A 19,338-nucleotide genomic window follows, 5' to 3' on the forward strand; every position below is an offset into this window, starting at 1 on the left:
TTATAATCCTAAAGTATGCTGCTTGTTGGATTTTAATCAGCCTTGAATTAAACATTCATATAAATATTTCAGTTTGACAAATTTTGAATTGGTGAATGAAGATGAAACTTTATTAAATAGCAACTGATTACTAATTAATTACAAAATACAAAAGGGGGGGTCATAGGTTAAACATGTATGTACATAGGACTAAAGACTAAATGAAAAATATTTTATAAAAATGCACAATGCAATAGATATCTGATGCCTTAAATGGCAATGAGAACTAGAGGCTTTAAAGAGCCTGTGTCGCTCACCTTGGTCTATGTGCATATCAAACAAAAGACTCTCCAACATTGTACACGAGAATAGACTTCATGACATAATCTCTATTTTGTTTATCTTGTATTACTTATCTTCTAGTCTGTTTAGTTTCTCTCTATCTTCTTTAGTTTTTTGCTCAAAACACAAGTGATGGTTAAAAAAATCTTCATTTAAGGACAATCACTCCTATGCAGAGTGACAGTCTACTAACTATATCAGCAAATAAGTGTCTATTTATCTACTTTAAATTAAAACATATAAGGCATAACAGAAACAAATGTTTCCCTCTGAATATCATAGTTTTCATGATAATAGGCAAAAATGAAAAAAAATGGTAAAATTTGTCATTTATGGGCAATAATTCCTGTAAGAATTTGTCTACAAAATACAAATTTTAATGTCATATAAATGCATTGACGTGTATGGACAATTGGTAGAGGTAATTATTTTGAACATTTTTGCTCCTTTCATATTTTCTCTATTTATAACGGTTCAAAAAATAATACACAAAATTTGCATTTTACCCCTATGTTTTATTTTTAGCCATATCGGCCATGTTGGTTGGTAGGCGGGGTGATTGGACACATTTTTTAAAAATTATATACCCTAATGATGATTGTGGCCAAGTTTGGTAAAATTTGTCTCCGTAGTTTCAGAGGAGAAGATTTTTGTAAAAGATTACAAAAATTTACAAAAAATTGTTAAAAGTTGACTATAAAGGGCAATAACTCCTTAAGGGGTCAATTGACCATTTTGGTCATTTGACTTATTTGTAGACCTTACTTTGCTGAACATTATTGCTGTTTACAGTTTATCTCTATCCAAAATAATATTCAGTTAATAACCAAAAACTGCAAAATGTCCTTAAAATTACCAATTTAGGGGCAGCAAACCAACTACGAGTTGTCTGATTTGTTTGAAAATTTCAGGGCAGATATATCTATATCGGATGAACATTTTAACCCCTGTCAGATTTGCTGTAAATGCTTTATTTTCAGAGATATAAGCAAAAATATGCATTTTACCCTTATGTTCTAATTTTAGCCATGTCGACCATGTTGGTTGGCAGGCGGGATCATCGCACACATTTTTAAAACTAGATACCCTAATTATGATTCTGACCAAGTTTGGTTAAATTTGGCCCAGTAGTTTCAGAGGAGAAGATTTTTGTAAAAGTTAACGCACTACGACGACGCCAAGTCATGAGAAAAGCTCACATGGCCCATTGAGTAAGGTGAGCTAGAAAGGAAAGTTTTATTTCCCTGTACCTTTGTATGGCAAGCCGTATTTATATTATTCAATTTTAAGATATATTATTAAGTTAAATATAATTCTTAATGAGATATCTTTTTAGCTCACCTTTCCAAATAAAATGTGAGATTTTGCCATCACTTGGCGTCCGTCGTCATCCGTCGTCGTCCGTCCGGTGTAAACTATTTCAAACATATTCTCCTCTGAAACTACTGAACCAATTCCAACCAAACTTAAGTGAATGATCCTTAGGGTATCTAAAATAAAGTCTGTGTTTTATTTTCTGTTTCGTCAAAAAACATGGCCGCCATGGCTAAAAATAGAACATAGGGGTAAAACCTCTGAAACTACTGAACCAAATTAAACCAAACTTAAGCTGAATGATTCTTAGGTTATCTAGAATAAAGTTTATGTCTATTTTCTGTTTCCTCAGAAAACATGGCTGCCATGGCTAAAATTAGAACATAGGGGTAAAATGCAGTTTTTGACTTATATCTCAAAAACTAAAACATTTAGAGCAAATCAGACAAGAAGTTAAAGTATTCATTAGGTCAATGTCTACCTGCCGTGAAATTATCATCCAAATCGGGTATCTGATTTTTAGGTTATTACCCCTGAATTGATGATTTTAATTATATGAAAATGCATTTTTTTGCCTTTGAAGAAAATATGATAGATACAAAGAACATTTAAATAGCATTTTTAAGCCACTCATTAATATATATTGAAAAGCAAAAATAATCATTGATGAAAGATTTAAGCAAAAAATTACAGGTGAGCGATTCAGGCTTTTGAGAGCCTCTTGTTTAATTTGAAGATTATAAAATATCTTGTTAACTAACAAAAAATAAACATAATTGTTGAAACACAATTGGATATCATATAAAGTTAATAAGATATTTCATATCTTTTTAAAGATATTTTTATGTCATATGAAACTTCAAATTTAAAAAAAGTCGAACATGTTTTATATACTTGAATGGCTAAGTTTTACTCTAAAAGAAGTGAACGTAATCTTTTTTTGAAAAGAAAAAATCCTTTATATTATCAAAATCTTCATAAATAGATATAAGAAGATTTGGTATGAGTGCCAATGAGACAACTCTCCATCCATGTCAAAATTTATAAAAGTAAACCATTATAGGTCAAAGTACGGTCTTCAACACGGAGCCTTGGCTCACACCGAACAGCAAGCTATAAAGGGCCCCCCAAAATTGTGTAAAACCATTCAAACGGAAAAACCAACGGTCTACTGATGTACCGATATTGAATTATTGACTTCCCAGAAACTAATTCGCCGATATTTTCCCGTATGCAACGACATTAACTACGAGACCTTTCGTTTTAACTTCGGCCATCGCACAGCGCAAGTGCGAGAATGAAATCCATGATGAAAGAATGTAAACACACGTGCTCTTGAAGGTAAATAGAAATAACAGTTTTTTAAAAAACAAGTTTTATGTAACAAATCATTAAAAAAACTATTAAGGAATAGTTCATTCACAAATGGGAACACATGGAAAATATAAAAACAAATGTTATGACTCTTTCGATTCACTTATTTGTCATACTTTCCACGTGTTCTGTTTTTATTGTTTATCAATGTCACGATCCGGTAAACTTCGGCAACAAACTCGAATGTTAATTAGCTTGCGATCAACAACCACTGAACGAAATATTATTTGTCAATAATACGTTATTGGTGTGTAAAAAAATATTAAAAAAAATGTGCATGCAAGACTTAGTCTAGTATATACGCATGTATTGGTTCAATAATTTCGATAACATTAAAATTTCAAGAAACTCGTTTCATATGACTTTAAACAAATACTTTGAGATATGTTATGAAATACATTGTAAACTTTATATTCAGTGGATAGGATATTTTTTTTCAAAATCTTTGTCCCCAAAATCGAGTGGTGATCTCCTTTCCTTTCAACTTTATACCTTCATGTACCACCTCTGTACCTTTGTCTTTGGGTCAAATCCTCCTGCCCTGTTTGTGTTAATCTCAACCAAATCTAAGTTTAGATTTTACAGACCCTTCAACTGGGAAATATCCTACTAAATTGAGAATTTTTCCTCACTCAAGGTTCCAGTTCTGATTATTTAAATCCGACTTAAAACATATGAAATAGCATTTAAAAACCTTGGTACTGTTAAACCTGACAGCCAGACAGCTAATTCCACTGTTTACTGAGACCCAATTTCAATGACGGTTAGAAATGTTTGCATACATACTCATTCCTACTTTTTTTATGCAAAATATCCAAAAAGAAATGATTAAATGTCCAGCTGAGATACGATGACCCAATTTTGGGAGAAAATAATGGAGAACTCCATAAAATTTAATGGAGCTGAATTTCAGGATTATATAAATTGAATATGTACCACACAAATCATAGGTGTACAGTTAAGAATTTTGCAACAAAAAACATCACTTCAGTGATACAGGCCTAATTTTCATAAAATTGGGAATGGAAATGGGAAATGTGTCAAAGAGACAAAAACCCAACCAAAGAACAGAAAACAGCCGAAGGCCACCAAAGGGTCTTCAACACAGAGAGAAAATCCCGCACCCAGAGACTCAGAGGCTCCTGACCTGGGAATGGCGCAAAAATACTGCAGGGTTAAACATGTTTGTGATCTCATCCCTTCCCCTGTACCTCTAGCCAATGTAAAATAAACACACACAGCAATACGCACAGTAAAACTCAGTTTAAAAGAAGTCCGAGTCCGATGTTAGAATAGGAAAAAAAAACTAAGCAAAAAGACATTGACACATAAATTAACAAAGAAATACTCGCAGTTACTGACATGCCAGTTCCAGACCTCAATTAACAAAACTATTTGAAAGATCATGACTTCATTATATGAAAATAAAGCAAAATCCATCCCGTTAGTGGTTAAGTATCATACCATCATAAAATTTACGAGAAGAACATAACCCGTATCATGGTAACAACTTGTTATAGAATAAATGTGTTTATTTCCAATGCAAAGTCCCTACAACTTAATCAATATCAATTCCCCAAAAAAGGCCATGTTGAATGAACTGACAACAGTATTGTAACTAAATCCCGTCTAAATAAGTCTGTTTAAAGCTTTGGTTAGCGTTTAAGGTTAATATTTGTTTTGTGTCAATCTCAAAAACAAATTAAGTTTTCAATTAGACACTTCCGCCTGCCATGAGCCAGTAAATTCCTTTTGATATAAATGTAGTTGATAATTAACAAGATAGTGAGGAAAAGACTTAGAATGACCATGTTAAACATATATCACGAAATAAATATAACTAGAGTTGTCCGCAAAGCAGGACGAATATCCACGTTCATGCATTTTCGTTGTTGTTGTTGTGAAATTCAGTATTGAGACAATGACATTTTTTATTTTTGTTTGGCTTTCAGTGATTCATTTAACATTTTTCCTTGCAAACATTTATTGGATATTCCACTTTCATTTTGCTGATATCAATGATAAAGACCTTTTTGTGGGTCAAAGGTCAAAGTCACAACGACCTCATCTTACTAACAAATCACCTTCTTATAATGAATTTTGCACTGTTCATAAAACGGTGGAATTATTTCGCTAATGTGTTTTAAGAGTGGATAATAAAGTGACTCCAGGTGTCGGAATTTCGTCCCGATTATTGTGAATATTGTCAAATTCATTTAAAGTAGGCAGAAAGAATTGTACGTCACCGTGTACGGATTTCATAGCGACATCTCTTCTATTTTCCCGGAAGTAGCTACTATACCAGCATGTTGATGGAGTGTACTTTTCCAATTTATCTCGGATGTCAAAAAGATTGATGAATTCGGGGGAGGCAAGATACTGGTTGCTTTGATCGACAATAATGGCATACATCTTGATAGTTTTGTCCGTCTTGTCCTTGTAATACACATCCACAGGTAATATCTTGGCACAAGATTAAAAGATGTCATCTTAACAAACAGAAAAAACTTACTCTAAAATACCACAAATTTTAACTGTGGATTGAGTGACGTCCATAACATCATTGCTGTACAAATAAAATCTAATGTTCCACCAACTGAAAAACCATTTAAAACATACAGAAAGCTATAAACAGCTAGACGAGGGAAATTTTTATACGATCTAGAACGGGCAAATCTTACAACAGTTGTAGATAATGGACAATGTTAACGAGGCTTACACTCTTTTTCACACTAATTTAATGAATAAAGTTGACAACCACATACCAGTGAAAAAATTTAAAAAAAAAAAAACTGTATACAAACCAGCACCATTTATGAATATCGTCTAAAAAATGCAATCTACAAGAAACAAATGCTACACAACAAATATTTACATAAAAAATCAAAGAAAAACTGGGAGACATATCTCCAACAATGGAACATTGTAACCTAACTAAGACGTCCGTCTATAAGAAACTATTTTATAGAGCGTTGCACTATAGCGGTCCAAAAAAAAAGAAGATTTCTGGCCAACAATTTAACCCTTTTTAACAAACAAAGGTAGTCATTTTGACAACAATATTGTATTGTGCAATGATCATGACATCATAAATGATCAATCTAATGTTGCAGAAATTTTCAATGATTATTTTGTAAATGTAGCCAAAGACATTGGCAATAATTGTTGTGAGGTAGATGATAATCATCCAAGCATTAAAGCCATAATAGAGAATTGTAATGTTGAATATCGTTTATCTTTAAATGAAATTAATGATGACTTTGTAGAAAAACAAATTAATAAGATCAATGTAAACAAAGCTACTGACTTTGATGGTGTATTAGTTAAAATTTTGAAAATAACCAAACCAGTAATTGTAAAACCTATTACAAAACTTATTAATATGTTAATAAAAAAATCAGAGTTCCCTGACCATTAGTCCGAGATTACTCTGACGTCCAACGGCTGTTTTGCCAGACAAGCTGGGGCCGTGGGACGTCAGAGCTCGTCCCATATCAAAAAGTGGATATTTGCCCGTCCAAAATATATGCGCTGCTTCGTCGCTTCTGGTGCCAACGGACGGCCTTGGAATTATATAAATCGGGTATCAATTTGTTCATTTTTCATTTATCTCTTCATTTATGTAAGTTTCACCTACCTGCCACCCTTTATTTTCTCATATTTAGACAGTTTTCACAGTGACCCACCGATTCTGGCATTTTGACTTTCATTTTGAAAGATTGTCATGTGATCACGAGAAAAAAGTAAGGCACAATGGACTATGGGAAATGATGTATGGTATCAAAGTTCTTTGAAAGGGCCATATACCAGCAGTTAAAAGAATATTTTAGTAAGATATTTCATCCTTCTTTGTCAGCTTTTAGACCTGGCTATGGCTGTAATACAGCACTTCTAAAAGTCATGGAGGACTGGAAAAAAGCAGTCGATCAAAATTTATATGTTGCAGCTGTTTATGGACCTTTCAAGGGCCTTTGACTGCTTACCCCATAAGTTACTGTTATCAAAGTCGAAGGCATATGGCCTGACAAATGATGCACAAAATCGTATTGACAACTATCTGTCGAACAGAAAACAATGTGTAAAAGTTGGTACATACTTTAGTACCTGGCAAAATATCTACAGAGGTGTACCGCAGGGCTCAATCGTGGGTCCTGTGCTTTTCAAAATTTTTCTTAACGTCAATTTCAATTTTGTAAAAGAAAATGAATTATAACTATGCAGATGACAATGCATTGTCACACTCAGGACCAGATCTAAACGGATTAGTTAAATCTTTGGAGAAGGAAAGTACATTTTCAATTGATTGGTTTGCTAATAACAAAATGAAAGCTAATCCGGATAAATTTCAGGCTATTGCCATTGTCAATAAATCTAAAAGTGGGGATATTAAATTCAGTTTGGATGGGAATGAAATTTTATGTGACACTGAGGTAAAGTTCCTGGGAGTGACAATATATTATCAACTTAAGTTTAAAACACATATTTCTGAAATTTGTAAAAAAGTATCAAAGCAGTTAATTGTACTAAAAAGAATTGGGAAACATCTATCAAAATTGGGAAGTTTAACTATTTATCACTCATATATTATGTCTAATTTGAACTATTGTCCTGGGGTTTGGCATTTTCGTGGGGAGGGTAACACTAAAAAATGGAAAAAAATACAAGAACGTGCCTTGAGGTTCATCTATGAAGATGTTAGTAGTGACTATGAAACTCTTTTGTTAAAATCTGGTTTACCTTCTTTAAAAATAAGACGTCTACGAATGATGGCAATAGATGTTTTTGAAATATTACACAAAGAGTCACCAGTGTATCTCCATGATATTATCAATTTTAAAAAAGTACCTTACTCTTTTAGTACCACAGGTGAGAACAACACGATTTAGACTTCATTCATTAAGGTATGCTGTAGCTACACTCTGGAATGAGCTGCCTGACGTGATCCGTGCGCAGTCGAACCTGAACCAGTTTAAAAGTATGATCAACAACTGGAATGGCAACTCAAGCAGATGTGGCTCCTGCAGAACCTCATGCTTTTGATTTTTTTATGTGGAGTTTTCCATGCAGCTTTTAGAACTAGTTTTGCTTTATTTATTCCGTGTGCTTTGCATGTGCTTATATTCTAGTTAAGTGCTTTACTTGATTGTGCTTTGCTTTTATATATGAACATTTTTGCTTATGTAATATAGCTGTCTTACTTTGTATGTCTAATATGTATGTTTAGAGGTTTAGCTAGCTATAAAACCAGGTTTAATCCACCATTTTCCACATAAGAAAATGCCTGTACCAAGTCAGGAATATGACAGTTGTTATCCATTCATTTGATGTGTTTGAGCTTTTGATTTTGTCATTTGCTTAGGGACTTTCTATTTAGAATTTTCCTCGGAGTTCGGTATTTTTGTTCTATACTTTTTATATGTCTTATATGTCTTAATATTGTATGTGTTGTTATTGTCATTAATGACGGCAAAAAGCCCTACAGAGCTTATGTTTGTAATGCTCATGTAACCCCGACTTGAAATAAAATTTTCTATTCTTCAATTCCAGATTTCTAACTCTTTGTAGATCTCTGTGCAGGTCGAACTCATAGACGTTAACATGATTTCAGCTGACTCTGTCTGCTCCCCGACGTAGATTGATCGTGGCGAACTAGAATGAGAAATTGCGTGTTGTTGCACCCTTGTTATGTGTAATGCGGTGGGTTGTCGTTGACTTCCACACTCGTTACAACTGATGCTGGCGTTGCAATCCCGACTTCTGCGTGTAGTTGATTGATAGCAGTTGTAGCAAGTGTAATCGGAGAGCATGATTCTTCTTACAAAATCATCTTTGTCTCGACCGGGACTCGAATCCGGGACCTCTGTGTTACAAGGCAGCGCGTAAACTGACTGAGTTAAAGAAGTATTTCCTTTTGTATCTACTACATATACCAAGGGAAGCAATCCCGTCACACTTCCACCATCTCAAGAATCTATATGAATTATTTATCTATAAAGTTTCATGATTTTCTGTTGTGGGGTTTCAGAGGAGTTTGGATGACAAATTGTTGAAGAAGTATACTTAGGCCAAAATTCTAAGTTGAAAGTGGCATAACTCCTAGAAAAAAATTAAATCATATCTCCCTGTCCTAATTATCTACAAAGTTTCATGAAGTTATGTTGTGTGGTTTCAGAAGAGTTGCAATGGCAATCTGTTGCAGTAGTATATTTAGTCCAAAAGTTTAAAGGGAAATAGTTCCTTCAAAAAAAAAAGAATCATAATTTCCTATGGATATGTACATCTACATATTAAGTCCTTCAGAAGAGTTGCACGGGATTTGTAATAACATAAGCAACACGACGGGTGCCACATGTGGAGCAGAATCTGCTTACCCTTCCGGAGCAACTGAGATCACCCCCAGTTTTTGGTGGGGTTCGTGTTGTTTAGTCCTTAGTTTTCTATGTTGTGTCACCTGTACTATTATTTGTCTGTTTGTCTTTTTATTTTTGGCCATGGCGTTGTCAGTTTGTTTTCGATCTATGAGTTTGACTGTCCCTCTGGTATCTTTAGTCCCTCTTTTGCAACGACAAACTGTTGCAGTAGTTTATTTAGGCAACAATTTTAATTTCATAGATGCATAACTCCTAGAAAGAAATTATATCATTATTTCCTGTTGATATGCACGTCTACATAGTGTGTCCTTATTATCTATAAAGTTTCATAAAATTCTGTTGTGTGGTTTCATAGGAGTTGCGATGACAAAAATAGGACGGACCGGGACGGACGGACGGGTCAATAATCATTTTAAGCTATGTCCTCAGGAACAACAACATATTTATGGTGAAGGGCTGATAGACATTTCACAGCTTTTTTGTCTCTGAATACGGATCAATTATTCACACAGTTTTTGAACTTATGGATTCGCCGTTTTATCAGAGACCTGGTTATTTTGACCCATTCTGACAAAGTTTCCAGTTCAACTTCGTCTCGTTTAGCCCATCCTCTGGCGAAGTTCTCAATGGAATCCATAATTATTTTGAAGTAATGGTTCCAATTGATGTGTTGGGATTCTCTGAACTAAGGACCATGAGATATTACCGGAGATGTTCATGATGAATTATGTTTTTATCCCCAGTAATAACAGGGAGCAGTTACATGTCAGAGGTTATTTTAGGTATTCTTCTAAATTAAGGTCCTGTAATGCTTGCTTATAGTTAAATACTTTAGGTGCAATGGTTTTTATGTAACTCTAGGATACAACATGAAAAGGCTGATTTTGAAATAAAGTGGAATTTTAGATGTTACCTCTTTGTGATGAAGAACGTTGCCGATGTTGAAAGCATCAACTCCTTTATACGAAAACTGAACTGGAAGGAATATCCTATTTTCATCATAACAAGTATGTATATGTGTGAAATATAAAAACCTTTGCTATTCATATCATTTTAAGAAAATATAAAGATCTGCAATGAGATTTTATTCAATTGCACATAGCAAATATACAAACAATGATAAACAATAAATTATTTCACGTTAATCCATATAATATACACATAAATCAAGATGATGTGTTAAATCCTGTTGACTAATTAAAATTTGCACATAAACTATCGTCAACAAAGGAGAAACAATATATCGAAAGTAAGGGGGCGAGTGGAAAAGTGTGGGTTCATGAAAATACCTACACTGCATTCAGGTGAATGAACGATTTTTCGATTTATACTGTTGAGGCTTTTGATGAGATATTGGATATTCAAAAATTAAGAGTAGCACAGCCTCTATTTCTGAATACATACTATCAATAATATTTTATGTTTTAGATGGCTCAAAACTGCAATTCTGATAGACCTTGGAAAATTTTGAGTATTTGACTAAAAATATAAACAAAGGTGAACTGAAACTTAAAGTAAAGTAATAAATTCTCCTTTAGACACAACAACTGTAATAATATCCTTTCTTAATTACTTCAATAATACTGCAATACATAGAAGTACAACAAAATTGACATTCTACATAAACGACATGTTTAAAAATGAATTTGTTAAAATACTGAGGTGGTTATTTATAATTCAATATTTGAATTCCTTTACGTATCTTCAACTTTTTGACATGAATATTAAGAGTGAAATATATACATGGTGAGAGGGGATAGTCTGGGTCAGGTTACTGTCAATAAACAAGAAATACGATGATTCAAATATTGTCATAACAGTACCTAAATCAAAGCATACGACATATTTTTTTTCTGAATGTGTATATGTCTTCATGATAAAAATTGAATCGTGTCCATAAAACTAATCTTTAACATGTTGGTTATCATGGTTATTAATATACTATATAATAAAATATTAATTTTCGCGAACCATTTAGGTCACAGAAATTCCAAAAAATGGCATCAGTAAGGAGAGTTGTACAAATGATGTGAATACACAGAACCCGGATCCAAATTATCTTTTACTAAAAGTATTCATCATTTTCTGTTTTGTGTGTACTAACAACATTTCATTTTTCTACAATTTCGATTAAAATATTATAAAACCTGCAGTTCAATAGGTCACATGCCCCAAATAAACATTCCCCGATTGGTCGAACTACTGTGGCCTCCGATGTAAAGATCACGCTTCCAAAAATAGAGGTATGTCCCAACTTAACATTCCCCGATTGGTTGAATTGCTGCTCGATGTAAAGCAACGGAAGCCTTGATGCAATGAAGAAAAGGGGTTGACAGGATAAACGTAATCGTTATAAATTTTAACTTCATGGTTCTTGTGCAAGCAAATTTAATAAACAATGATTTTATACAGTTTTGTTATTGTTTTCACCTTACATAGGGCTTTATTTCTGATCTTATTTCTGTGTACACAATTCTGAATCTACATATTTCACCTATATCAATATTAGGTAATCCGTTTGGACGATTCCATATACTATTATGTTTTAGGGTTTTTTAGCTTCAGTGTCGAGTTGGTGTATAGTATTGAGGGCTATCTGCGAGAAATAAATCTTTTTTTCTGATATATTAACTAAATTCAAAACCAATATAAAAATAGTTAACACATATATTTTATGTAACTGAGTAAATTGATCGGAATGTGAATGATACATAAACCTAAAATTCGTTTTGGTCTATCCCAGTGATGACATTTGCGCGGGAATTTAGTCCATTGACATCGTAATATAATTTACTTTGGATTATAATTATCTTTAGATGTAATGTTCTTCTTCTTCTTCTTCTTCTTCTTCTTCAGTTTCAGAAAACCATCAACACACTGATGTTTATTTTCCGGCGCATACCTGGTAATATTTTTTCAAATTTATGTATTTATAAATGTAGTTAAACATAGATTGTCAAATTTTTTGTATTCCATATTTTTGTATATTTGTTATATTATTATTGATTTTTACAATTTTTCTTTGTTTTTAGATTTTTCGTTTTTAAATAGTTTTTCTAATATTTCATTTTTTATTTTTATTTTTTAATTTAAGATAAAAACATGATTGCCTGATTACTTCAGGTGTGGATAGGTATCAAGGAGCACATCGTGAGTGAGTGCATCCTTGAAAGTTTCTGTGGTGGTGTTTTTTGTTATGAATGAGGATAATTTGTTCCAGTCTTTAATTGTTTGACAAAAGAAGGAAAATTTGTAGCTGTCTTTGTTACATTGGATTTGTCGGTAAGCATCTTTATTGGTGGATCTTGTGGTGGACTGACTCTTTTGTAGTAAATTTTGCGATGGTATGGCAATATTTTCGTTTATAATTTTGTGGAACATTATTAGCCTTGTTCTTAGTCGGCGTTCTTGTAATGTTTGCCATTTCATGGTATCTAGCATCTCAGACACACTGCTGGTATTGTGATGTCTGTTACATGCATACCTTGCCGCTCGTCTCTGTACTTTTTCTAATGATCTAATGTTTTCGCTTGTATAGGGGTCCCATACAGTACAGCAGTATTCTAATTTGGGTCTTATGATGGTTTGGTATGCTCTTTCTTTTATTTTTTGTGACTGGACTTTGAGATTTCTTCTGATGAAACATAAAGATTTATTTGCTTTAGCGGCTGTTTGTTGGATGTGGGTGTTCCATTTTAGATCTGAAGAGATTGTGATACCTAAATATTTAGCATGTTTTACTGATTCTAGGATGTGCCCATACATGTTGTAGTAGAAGTGGATGGGAGATCTTTTGGTTGTTATGTTCATGATGTTGCATTTGTCTGGGTGGAAAGACATGAGCCAGTCTTGCTCCCATTGTATGGCGGCTTCTAGATCTTCTTGAAGCTTGAGGCAGTCGTTTTGAGATTTAATTTGTCTGTAAATTATACTGTCATCTGAGAAGAGTCTGATTTTGCTATGTTTGATGTATTCTGGAAGGTCATTTATGTAAATTAGGAAAAGTATAGGTCCTAGCACTGTACCCTGTGGCACACCCGATGTGACTGGTATTTTTGAAGATGACGTGTTTTCTAAAAGTACTGTTTGAGTTCTGTTTGAAAGAAAGGATTCGACCCAGTTTATGATTTGATCTGATATGCTAAAGTATTTCATTTTATATAGTAATCTTTTGTGTGGTACCTTGTCAAAAGCTTTGGCAAAATCCATGATTATAAGATCTGTTTGTATGTTCTTGTCATTATTTTGTGATAATTCATGAATGAGTGAGATAACTTGGGACTCACATGATCGCTTTGCCCTAAATCCATGTTGTAATTCATACAGTGTGTTATTGGTTTCGAGATGTTGCATCATGCTGCTTGCAAAGATGTGTTCAAGTAATTTGCAAGCTATGCATGTTAAGGATATGGGTCTGTAGTTACCTGGGTTATGTTTATCCCCTTTTTTGAATACAGGTGTGTCTAGGTCAGTGCCTGTATTTGTGATTTGTGTAGATGTAAGCTGGTTTGAGATAGCCAGTAACACTCCCCCGTAGCCATCTTTTCTGTTCTTTGTATAGATGTTGTATTTGGAGGCTGGGATGTATTCATATGGAGAGGTGTCATTTGAGAGCCATGTTTCAGTACCAAATATGATGCTTGGTTTACAAGAGTCAATGATAAGTTCTACTTCAGGTTTTTTGTTCTTTATTGTCGAAAATTTATCGTAAGTACTCTTAGTGGTTCTGAGTTTTTTGTTGTACGATCATGACGATTGTCTTTTTTCTTTTTGATTTGCTTTTTTGATGGTGATGATTTGATTTGATTTTTCTGGATTGGTGATGAAGAATGTGTTGGTAATCCGATATCAACTATTTCATTGTCAGAATCAATGCTTGTTTCTAATTCTGAGTAGGTATTTGACATTTCAGGTAAAGTACTATTGAAAAATGTGGTGGAGAAGTTTGGCAAACCACAGTTTATACATTCCCATGATAGGTTGCTTTTGTTAAGTATTTTATACATTTTATTGTCGATACCTTGGCAATTTATATGGTACCATTGATCACAGCTGTCACAACATACAGCTTTTTGTTTCCAAGTGCAGGCTTTATTGCATGATCCACAGGGGTATTTTGGTGGACCAGGGTTTGGCTCTGGTGCATACGAGTTTGTTAGGAGAATGTTACATAGGTATGTCAATACCAGTCTATCATATTTGATGGTTTTAGTTTTTCTTGTAAGTACAATCATAGATGTTGTGTATATATTTGACTTACATGTCTCTTGGTTTGATATTGTTATTGACCAAGATTTATCTGGTGCCTCCTTATTTTCTTTGATGTTTCTATTTGAGCTAACAGTCTTGCAGTTGACAATTAAATCTAGCTTGACACAATTTGACAAAAACAATGCGAGTATGGTGGTTGTTAGTACTATTTTTACCGTGTTCATGGTGTTTGAGACAGTAGTAAAGAATAGAAAATAGCAGGTAGTTAGTAAAGATAGACTTACTATTAGTTCTTCGTCCCTTGGGCAACACAAGGGTACAGGGTAACTGTCTTGGTTAAGCCGTGTTTGTTTAGATAGTTTATGAAGATTTGTTTACTTCCGGTTTACATGTGTCACATGATCAAAATTGGCGGTAGTTATTGTCAACTTGAAAATATAAAAGAATTTGGATTTAAGGTTTTTGATTGATACTAATGAATGAGAATATACGTGTTATTATAAAAATATGATGTTCTTTAAGTATGGATACTTAATGATTTGTATATCGAACAAATTTCAACTTTTTTCAACGAGCCAAAATCAGGTCAACTTCCTGTCCCAGGCATGCGCAATATTTTGTATAGATTATCGGCTTTAATGTGAAATCATTTTGTCTCTTCTTTTATAGTACACGGGTTTGACGTCAGGTTTGTACACATGGAGTCTCTAGTCTAAAAAAAGCCAGTGACAGAACGATAAACTAGTCTAAGGCCAAGTACGGGAGGTGAAAAAGCCAGTATTACGCAGAACGATAAACAGTTACATAGACGGATCCAGGGGGTGGGGAAAATTTGGTTGATTTTATAGGGAAGCAGGGGCGGATCCAGCCATTTTATAAAAGGGGGGTTCCCAACTCAGGACAATGGGTGTGGGGGTTGTGTTCCAACTATGTGTCCCCATTCAAATGCATTGATCGTCCAAAAAAAGGGGGGTTCCAACCCTCGGAACCCTCCCTCGGAACCCTCCCCCGGATCCGCCACTGGGGAAGCATGACGGGAGTGGGCAACCCTTAGGTCAGTCAGCGGCCACCCCCCTTTTATGAAAAGTTGTGGATCCGCCCCTGAGATTTATATAAGTAGGTTTTCTTTGTGTAGATACCTTAAAATATCACCAACTGTGACTGAGTACACAATTTGATTCATTTTAGCTCATTAGCTGGGCTCACTCGCTAAAAAGGTTCATTGCGGGCCTGCTCACTGGCTAACATTTTACGATATTCATGACTCATGTAGAAAAGCCGATAATCTATACATGTGTGTGAGGAGTAGTTATCAAGCTTCCTTTCGTCTGTAAAAACTGTCTCAGGCCAAGTTAGGGAGGTGAAAAAGCCAGTAATAGAACGATAAACAGATGATCAGGTTTTCTTCATATAGATCCCGTAAAATATCCCCCACTGAGGACACAATTTGATTCATTTTAGCTCATTACCTGCGCTCACTCGCCATATCGCCATAATAGGTTCATTGCGGCTTACTGGCTAATATGTGTAGAAAAGCTGATAACCTATACATACATGTACATGTATATGGTCAGATCATATGTTTTCGTACGTCATATGAATTTGTACTATGCATGCCTTTTCAATGGAAATTGTGACGACAGTATGCATTCTTAATAGCACGAAAAATGATGAGAAGAGGATACATATGTCAACCAAAGTTTTTCAGCAACGTCAAAATATGTGAGGACACCCTATCAAGATCTATCAAGCTTGTGTTCATGTTGCGTTATAACTGTTTTAGGAAGGTGAAAAATACCAACAACATAACAATAAATAGATAATCAATATTGTAAAATATCAATGTGTTGAAAAGCCAATGATCTACATATATACTTAAATATGTCAACCATAAAATAAAACTGATTTAATTTACACCACAACTGTTGAAAAAACCTTTATGTTTATATAACTTATCTCATTCTAGTCCATTCAACTGACAGAATCGGTGTACATTTCATGAACTCTTTAATAACAAGAATCATCATGGACTATTCTTTATAGCAATATCTGTTAGCCATTTAGGGGTCTTTTGCATTCGAAGTTTACTTTTAGTGGGTTTATTTTGCAAAAAAGAACTCAATTTCCAGATCAAAGTTAACATTTTCTATATATTTTGCTGTGTCAAAATGACCTAATAAATATAAAGAACAGTACCCATATAGACCCAAAAATGGTATATCACATTCTACACATGACATTTTAGCAGGAAAGACTGCCATTGGAGTATATAACTTTTAACCTGTGTCTATATAATTAAAATACGATAATAAAATTCATGTCTTTTTCAGGACCTCTGATCCAACCATGTAGTATGGCATGTTTGTGAGATATGGTTTTGGTGGATAGGATGTTCATGAAGGACCTGTAGTACAAAGTATATCACTGGATTGAGCTCTTTGTCTAAGTGTATTATTAAAGTGCTTTGCTTTGAGCTCAGTTCATTGTTATGCAATTCATTCTTTGTGAAATAAAGATTTGACAGACAACTCTCATGTACAAGGATTTGTCAGGGTAGTATCCATTCTATGTACAATGTAAGTAATAAGGAGATAAAAGCATTTTATTATGATTTGAACCAAACATTTTTTGTCCATTAACCAAATTTAAAAAAAAAGAACAAATTTACCCGACAATGCTACACTCGCTACAAGCAATATGATGCCAGGTTGTTTTAATACATCTGTACTGCCTACTGATGACTCGGTCCTGAGTGTAAATGGTCATTCAGTATGTTAAAAAAAAAAGGGCAAAATTTATAAGGCTTATCTGGCCTAATTGATTTCTAAAACTCTATTTCATTGTACATGTTCAACATTTTTCATTCATTTGTTTATCTCTTAATTTGTGTGAATTAACATTGTTACAGTAAATGTTAATTAGTACACTTTCATACCACAGCAAATACTGTATTGGTATCATTTATATTTGTATCCATATAACAAAAAAAATTGAAAAGAGAATAATTTTGCAATACCTTTTTCATATTGAATACTATAACTTTTTTGATATTTAGACATATTAAGTAGATTTTCATAATACCCACTTGACATGCTTGAAATTCTATCAGATTAATTTTGGAGCAGTTATGAGTCTTTGAAGCATGCTCACAAAGGTTTTTTTGTAGATATCATTTTCATATTGGTCAAAACTTTTTTTTGCTTCTGCCAGCTTTGGAGGAGATGTTATCAAAGAATTGATAAAAAACAACACAGAAGTTTACTTTCTAGCTCTTCTAGCCCCAAGCATCATGTCAGGCATTGTCATTACTAAAAACCAATAAATGTCTTCTAATCTGAGAAACAATTTCGACATTTTAACAAAATATTTTACTAATGATACTTAAAATCCACCACAAAGTAATATAAATAGAACCATACAAATATTGAGCAAATACATAAAAAAAAGATGTGGTATGATTGCCAATAAGACAATTTTCCACAACAGACCAAAATGACACAGAAATTAACAACTACGGGTCACCGTACAGCCTTCAACAATGAGCAAAGCCCATAACACATAGTCATTTATGTTAGCTATGTACACAAAATAAACGAAAAACAAATATTATGCAACACATAGACAAACGACAACCACTGAATTACAGCCTCCTGATATCATGTTCTCAGATATCATCTCCCATTTATAAAAAAATCACATGAAAAAATGAACCTATTATGTGTTGCTCTCCTAGCTACAAAATGTATCCAAAATCAGAGATGTGGAAAATATTCTATCATAATCATTTGGTAATTAATGCAATTAGTGTCTCTTCCATGCCTGTCTTGAACATAAAATCTAAATATTTAGTATTAAATAAACAACACTCCTCATGCTCAGGTTGGTTGTCATCGTGCCATACAGTTAATAACAACATGTAGGAAAAACATAGAACTCCTTTTGTCATATAAAACACTGTCAAACATCCAAACATACTATCCACATTCATCTGTGTCCACACTTGTTAAATTCTTTAAAAAATCTTTAGGAAATATAATCTTAAATTCATATGGTTACCTCTTTGTGACACCGCGAGGTAGTTGCTACTAATGTTTTATATCACTAGAAATTCGAATTAATGATTAAAAATAAGAAAACAATAAATAGTCGGCTGTGCAAAGCCCCGACATGAAAAATGTAAAACATTTCAGACGAGAAAACTTAAGTCCTAATTTACTAGTAAAACAAAATAATTTACGAAAAACAAATATGACAGACAACACTGTATTACAGTGGAATAACATGCATGTTTTGTAAATTTGTAAAGCTGAAAATCAGTTATCGTAATTAGTTAATCATGTCCTTTCTTCATTAAACACAGTAAAATAATTACATTAGAGATTTGTTTTATGTAATTCACACTCAATATGGTAAAACTTCGACGCAGTTTATTTCAATGGTGGTGTTGCTTCTAGACATTGATTCTTCCTGGGTATATTGGTTGGCGTCTGAATCTTTCGATTCACTATCCTTTCCATTTTTACATCCACAAAGTGCAACTTTGAATGCATTTCTTATCTCCCTATTTTTCAGTCCGTAGACGATCCAGTTAAATGCAGAATTAGACAACGCCAATAAACTACTGTACTTTTCAGCTTCGTCCATTTGTTTACGTTTTGATGGCAAAACAGGTTTAAGAACGACAACAATACAGTAAGGCCCCCAAAATACTACAAATAGTCCTAGCATAAGCACGTACAATTTTGTT

This window comes from Mytilus californianus, unplaced genomic scaffold (assembly GCF_021869535.1).
Source record: "Mytilus californianus isolate M0D057914Y unplaced genomic scaffold, xbMytCali1.0.p SCAF_7, whole genome shotgun sequence".
NCBI classification, from domain to species: domain Eukaryota; kingdom Metazoa; phylum Mollusca; class Bivalvia; order Mytilida; family Mytilidae; genus Mytilus; species Mytilus californianus.